Source organism: Corylus avellana, chromosome ca7 (assembly GCF_901000735.1).
Source record: "Corylus avellana chromosome ca7, CavTom2PMs-1.0".
Lineage (NCBI taxonomy): Eukaryota > Viridiplantae > Streptophyta > Magnoliopsida > Fagales > Betulaceae > Corylus > Corylus avellana.
In genome coordinates this window covers 8,674,849-8,682,287 of record NC_081547.1, presented here as the reverse complement: position 1 = coordinate 8,682,287, position 7,439 = coordinate 8,674,849, and the positions used below count along the sequence as shown (strand labels likewise).

Here is a 7,439-nt window from a genome sequence, read left to right as displayed (position 1 = left end):
GGCATAATGCTAGTGAGAGTTCAAGAATCACGACCAGGTACGCGTGAAGGAATTGTATTGGATTTTAGTGACATTAAAAAGTCATTACTGATTATGCCCTCTACTTGGTTTATTGCCTCCTCTCTGCAGGCATGTGTTTGTGACAATGTCATTTATTGCAGAAACATTCACATTTCTCTATGTGGGAATGGATGCTCTTGACATTGAAATGTGGAGAACGACCAAATTAAGGTGCTATTTCTCTCCTACTACAGTCCAACTATGTCATATTTCAGTAAGTTACTGATAAAAGTTCAGATCATACAATTTAGTTTTAAGTTGCCGCATATTGACATGGATGTAATGGCCCCCTGTATGTTAAACTGCTGTTTGTATGGTCCACCTTCATGTACACTCTTATTTTCTCATAGATTGCGCAATCTGTGAGAATAGGTAATCTTATGTTCAAAATTTTCTTGAACTCTACTCCAAGTGGGGTAATAGGTAATCTTATGGTCAACATTCTTTCAACTACAGGTGGCCTTCTTGTTTGTTTTAATGATACATTGCAGGATAGTTTGTCCCGGCTGATAGAAAGGCCTGTATTCACTATACATTTCTACTGGAGGAAGTTTGATGATGCCTACATGAGACCCATATTTGGAGGGCCTGTTAGCACTCCAATGGACTGTTAAACAAATGACAGCAAGTCTACTAGACGATAGCCTAACGGTAAAATCGGGAATAGGCAGATTACTTGCTGTGCAGTTGATGTACTCTGATGGGATTTTGCAGGACATGGACACGATGAACATAGGTCCGCTTTTCATCAAACTATGCAAAATACGCTGAAGTTTTGAAGCAGCAGCATCCTAATCAATTATGTTAGTTCTTGTGTTGGCTTAATTCAGTTCCAAAATGCAGATGCTACTGTTCATGGCTCAAACACTGATATAGAATGCTCAGAATCCAATCTCCACCGTTCATAATTTAGATTCATGTGTTATGAACGTCCCTGCAAAATTTCAGCTCAATCGGACCACAAACGCCCATCGATCGGAGCTGTTGATGAAGACTGGACAGGCCGGGTCCGGACCCCAATTCCCCGGGTCCGGACCTCATTTCCAGAAACTAAAATCTTGCTCCGCAAAGCCGTGTCCGGACCGCCCATTAACATGTCCGGACACCCCGTAAGTTTTAGGCCCAAAAACGTGATTTTAAGTGGGTTAGGTCTAGGGTTTTGTCGGGAGTATATATACATCATTATAGAAGAGAGAAGCACGAATTTTTACCCCCAGAGAGTTCGTCGGAGGCTGTGCTAAGAGAGATCATATGTGATGAGCGCTAAATTAAATCTCAGAGTTTTAGTTATTCTTTGATAAATCTACGGTTGAGAAGTCTATCGGAAGGGTCCAGTAAAGGAGAATCACGTTGAAGAAGATCGTGAGCAAGGAGACGAGTTGTAGGCTTGTCGATCTTACAGAGCCAAGGTCTTGCAAAGGGTTGTAAGTGTTCCTAGTGTCTGTAATCTCTGGATAATCTTTTGATAGTGATTTCCTGGGTTTGGTTGCCCCGGAGAGGTTTTACTTTTAGAACGTTTTCTAAAAGGTTTCCTCTTCGTCACCAAAATCTTTGTGTGTGATTGTTCATATTTTGGTGAATGTTTGTTTTGATATATATCTGTTAATTCCTCATAAAATTGTGATATTTATCTGTTTAGAATTTTTCAATTGGTATCAGAGCGGGTTCACTCCGTGAAGGATTAAATTCCTGAGTGTGATCTTTGTTTCTTGTTTAAGATGTCTCAAACCCTTAACACTGTGCCTAATTTTGATGGATCAAATTATGGCTATTGGAAATCCCGTATGAGATTTTTCTTAAAATCTATAGATGTTTGGCATGTCATTGAATCTGGATTTAAAGCTCCAGATAAGCCGACGGCTGAATGGTCTAATGTTGAAAAACAAACTCGTATGGCGAATGACAAAGCTATGAATGCTCTATGCTTGGCAATTTCACAAACCGAGTTCTCCAGAATTTCAAATTGTGATAGTGCCAAGGATGCATGGGAGATCCTAGAAACTACGTATGAAGGAACTAATCTTGTTAAAGCTTCAAAACTTCAAATGTTAGTTTCTCAGTTTGAGGATATTAAAATGTTAGAGGATGAGACATTCAATGAATTTTTTGGTAAACTTAGTGAAATTAGAAATTCCATGATAAATTTGGGAAAGAAAGTTTCTGACACTAAGCTTATTAGAAAAGTTATGAGATCCCTCCCTGAAAGATTCAGAATGAAGGTAACTGCTATTGAGTCATGCACTGATCTTAATACCATGAGGATAGAAGAGTTAGTTGGTGCTCTTCAAACTTATGAGTTTTCCTTGCCTCAACCTAGAAAAAATAAGGATATTGCCCTTAGAACTCTTAGGAAGAACTCTGATGAGTTATCTGATGAGGATTCACCAGATGATGAGGAACTTGCATTGATAGCTAGAAGGTATTTTAAGAATGAACATAGAATTTCCAAGAAATTTGGAAAACAAAAAGAGAGTACTCAGGGTAGAAATGAAAGAGACCCACGTGGTCAAAAATGTTATGAGTGTTCTGGCTATGGTCATGTGCAAAAGGATTGTGCTAACCTCAAGAGTAATAAGCCAAAAGGTCAAAAAGCCTTCAATATTACATTGAGTGACACTGATGAGGAAGAAACTCCTAATTATATGGCTTTTGTTGCATCCTATGATTCTGATGATTCTAATCAATCAGATGTTCAGTCTGCCTCTGATAATGAATCAAATAGGGTTAATGATCTTCAAAACTCCTTTAACAATTTAATGGAAAAGTTTTCTATGCTTAGAAATACTAACTTGAAAATTGTTAAGGATTTTAAGAATCTTGAGCTTGAAAGGGATAATTTGTTGAAATCTTTAAGTAATTCACATGCTGTTTGCAATACTCTCAAATCTGAAAATCATGTGTTAATTGCTAAAAATAAATCCCTTCAAAATGATCTGATTGCATCTAGAAATCACTTAAGTAAATTCTCTAGTGAAAAGCTTGATAAAATGTTGCATATTCAAAAGCATTCTAGCGACAGATCTAGCTTAGGATTTGATAAAACTGCTTCTTTGTCTTCTAACCGTGCTTCTACTTCAAAGACTGTTTTTGTTAAACCAGTGAAAGTAGAAGAATCTTCAAGTGAAGAAAAGCAAGTAGTTGCTCCGACTCCTCAAGGTAATAAAGGTAAGAAAATTTACATTGAGCCTCAAGCATCTTGCCCTACACCTAGAGTCATGCATCCTCCTAGGAAATTACCTTCACAAAGGTTTGTCCCTACATGTCATCACTGTGGCAAAGTGGGTCACATTCGACCTCACTGTTTTAATTTGAAACCTCATGTGCATATAAATAAAAATTCCTATCCTAGGAAAGAAAGTGAGGGTTTGGTCATAATGATGAGAGAAGTGCTATCTAGGCTAGATAAGTTTAAGCAAAGTCATAAGTCTAGACCTAAGATTTCTCAAGTTTGGGTTAGGAAGGATGATACCATTCACCCCTTGAGGGGGAGTGGTGATGATCTCACCTTATGTTAGGTGAGTCACCCACATGTCTAGGATTGTTTTTCATGCATATCTTTGCATATCCTAAAACATGTTGTTTTTCGTTTTTCATTGCATTTTTGTTTTATTTTGTTTTGAAATTGTATTTTGTTTGTGTGCATTTCTTTTGTGAAAAATAACAAAAAGACAAAAATATTTTACTTTGGTTGTTTTTTTCTTTCTTTTCTTTATTTTGTCTTATGCACCGAGATAGTTCATTAATTTCTCATGTTGCTTTTTATGAATTTAATTCCTTACGTCTTGGAATGTTCTTAATATGCATGAGATGAAAATTTGTGTCAATGAACTTGTTTTTGTGGTTACCTAAAGCCTGAGCTTATGTGGTACTTTTTGCCTATGCTTTATTTCTTGTGCACAGTTAAGCTTAAATTGAGGTTTTGTTTCACTTTATTTGTGAGGTCTGTTAGGTAGCCATATAAGGTTTTTGACTAGTCATATTTTTCAAATTGACCATATGCTAGTTGAACCTAGGGCTTAAAAATTCCTGCTTTCTCTGTTGTGATAAGCACCAAAAGTTTAAGGATACTTTCTCAAAGAGAAAAATAAACAAAATAGTGAAACAAATAAAATCAAAAGATCATATTCCAAAAGGAATTTATTTCACTGTGTCAAACTTGTGCAAAATATTTTACAAAGAGAATTGTATAGGATGAGAGTGGCCAGGCCCTAGTATGATAAAGTTTGACTTTTGATTTGATATACTTGTCAAAACCTCATGGTGGTGAAACTTTCTCCTCATTTTGTAAATTGAAAATTTTTCTCTTTGGATGGCTTACCCACACACCACACAAGCATAGGTTGAATGGAACATTTTCTTGGCTTGGGTTAAGCAATATGAGTTTCTAGCCATTTCTAGTCTCATGTATATTTTGCATATTTGGAGCATGTTTGGATATTCATTGTGCAATACATGAGTCATTGATGTGTTATCATGTGTGTTCATTTAACTTTTAAAGGGGGAGAAACATGCTTTGCATTTCCAGTTTCCTGTTGTTAATTGAGTCATACATTGAGGGGGAGTTTTGCTGATGTTTCTTTATAATCACACATCATTTTTTTCATGAGTTTTATTTATGTCTTCTTGTTCCACATATGCCTTGATGTATTTTGTGAAGTGTTTCAGGAAACATGAAGACCTTTTGTCATTCTGTGACAAAAAGGGGGAGTAAATATGGGGAGATGATGGGATTGGCTCAACATTTTGGTTTTGTCACTGAATTGCCAAATAGGGAGTTTGTTAGTTCTTGTGTTGGTTTAATTCAGTTCCAAAATGCAGATGCTACTGTTCACAGACTCAAAGACTGATATAGAATGCTCAGAATCCAATCTCCACCGTTCATAATGTAGATTCATGTGTTATGAACGTCCCTGCAAAATTTCAGCTCAATCGGACCAGAAACGCCCATCGATCGGAGCTGTTGATCAAGACTGGACAGGCCGGGTCCGGACCGCAATTCCCCGGGTCCGGACCTCATTTCCATAAACTAAAATCTTGCTCCGCAAAGCCGTGTCCGGACACCCCGTAAGTTTTAGGCCCAAAAACGTAATTTTAAGTGGGTTAGGTCTAGGGTTTTGTCAGGGGTATATATACATCATTATAGAAGAGAGAAGTACGAATTTTCACCCCCAGAGAGTTCGTGTGAGGCTGTGCTTGAGTGATTATTTTGTTGTGAGCCAAATTGATTCCTCTTAGAGGATTTTTGTTAGTATTGATCGTGTGCTTAATTGAAGTCTATCGGAAGGGTCCGATAAAGGAGAATCACGTTGAAGAAAATTGTGAGCGAGGAGACAAGTTGGAGGCTTGTCGATCTTACAGAGTCAAGGTCTTGCAAAGGGTTGTAAGTGTTCCTCGTGTCTGTAATCTCTGGATAATCTTTTGATAGTGATTTCCTGGGTTTGGCTGCCCCGGAGAGGTTTTACTTTTAGAACGTTTTCTAAAAGGTTTCCTCTTCGTCACCAAAATCTTTGTGTGTGATTGTTCATATTTTGGTGAATGTTTGTTTTGATATATATCTGTTAATTCCGCATAAAATTGTGATATTTATCTGTTTAGAATTTTTCAAATTAGATGAGTAAGGTTTAACCTTCTTCATGAGTACTATGCAAGCTTTGTTAATAGAATCGAGACATAAATTTCTACGCCTCCTGGAAAATATGCTGATAAACTTATGTGTTTGAATTTTGATGAAACTAGAATCTTTTTATCTAAATTTTTTCTTGCCACTTATATTTGGTACTCTTACGGGAGCTATACAAAGCCACTGATCCTTTTTTTCTTAGGAAGATGCTCCATTGCTTCTCTACAATGCATGTCTTGATGATGATTGATTGTTTTATTGTCTTATCGAGTTTCATCAGAAAATTCAGGATGCAAGTGAGAAATGTTGTGCAAAATGAGAGGGGTTAGTGTTTAGCAACAAGGGATATTGAGAGTAATGGACATAGGTGTCTACTACCAAACCACCAGTAAAAGTTCTTTTGTTATTTTCTCTCTGGTTTCCACTCTTATTTTCATTGATAAAATAAGCAGATCACAGGACACCAACTGAATAACCCCCCCCCCCCCCCAAAACCCTTCTCTGGCGTGTTTCACGTACGTTCTCGAAAGCAAGGCTGGAAGTGGAAAGGCAGATAGATGATCCGTTCCCACTCTTAGTGGTAAAAAATAACAATTGAAAGAAATGGCAATGTAACAATTGGGAGAGTGGAAACAACACGGTTTTTAGAAAGTGGAAACAATAATTTCGATCTTTGACGCGTGGAAAATCTAACGAGAAAGTTCAAAACATTTTTCATAGGAAAGCTCATGAGAAAGTTGTTGAGGGTGACATGAACCCATCTATTTGCTAGTGGGCCCGTGAGGTGGCTTCTCCTAGTTGGCTTTGTAGTAGGAGTATTGTTTCACCGACTCTTTCTCCAAGTCCTCCTAGGTGTAGGAGTTTGGGATTGACTTGGAGAAGGTTTTAGTCCACCTTGCTTTTGGATTTCCTTTGACCGACTTTGAGCCTTATAAAAGGCATGCTTCAGCTTGGTTTTAATGTGTGCCAAGCCAAATAGCTTTGTGTGTGCAAAAACGTGAAGCACCAAAGAGAGGAGAAAAAAGAGAAAAAAAGTGAGAGTAAGAAAGAGTGTTTTTCCCTTTTTTGTTATTATTCTCCTTTGGGTAAAGTGAGAATTGGGTGTATTTGGGGCTTTGGGTTTGAGTGGTTTTCTCACCCTGTTACTCTCTTGTACTCATCTTTTGATAGTGAATTTTCTCCGGGTCGTCTCCGCCAGTGGATGTAGGCTTGTTAAGCCGAACCACTTAAATCTTTGTGTCGTGTGTGATTGCCTAATCTTTGTTATTCCGCATTCTTCTTATTTTTCGCATCTCACGGGTCTTGGGAAATATGATTAATTTCCTAACAACTGGTATCAGAGCTGTTGGTTCGAGTGGGAGCGATGGCAGGTGAAGAAGGAAAGATGGGAATCGAGAAGTTCGACGGCAAAGATTTTGGGTTTTGGAAGGTACAAACTGAAGATATTCTTTATGGGAAGGATCTTCATCAACCTCTTTTGGAAGAACAACCCGAAGACATGGATGATAGCGAGTGGGCTCTGCTTGATCGCAAAGCCCTAGCAGTTATCAGGTTATCACTGTCAAAATCAGTTGCACACAACGTTGTAAAGGAGAAGACAGCAGCAGGTTTAATGGCGGCTTTGTCAAGCATGTATGAGAAGCCGTCGGCTAACAACAAGGTGCATCTGATGAAGAAATTGTTCAACCTAAAGATGGCGGAAGGGGCTTCGGTGGCACATCATCTCAATGAGTTCAACACCATCACAAATCAATTGTCC

The 7,439-nt window shown here is 38.0% G+C and overlaps 1 pseudogene; it reads right to left on the bottom strand.

Annotated features, from left to right (window-relative positions):
- Nucleotides 1-7,439, bottom strand: part of LOC132187828 (LRR receptor-like serine/threonine-protein kinase IOS1) — a 15,208-nt pseudogene that overhangs the window by 382 nt on the left and 7,387 nt on the right.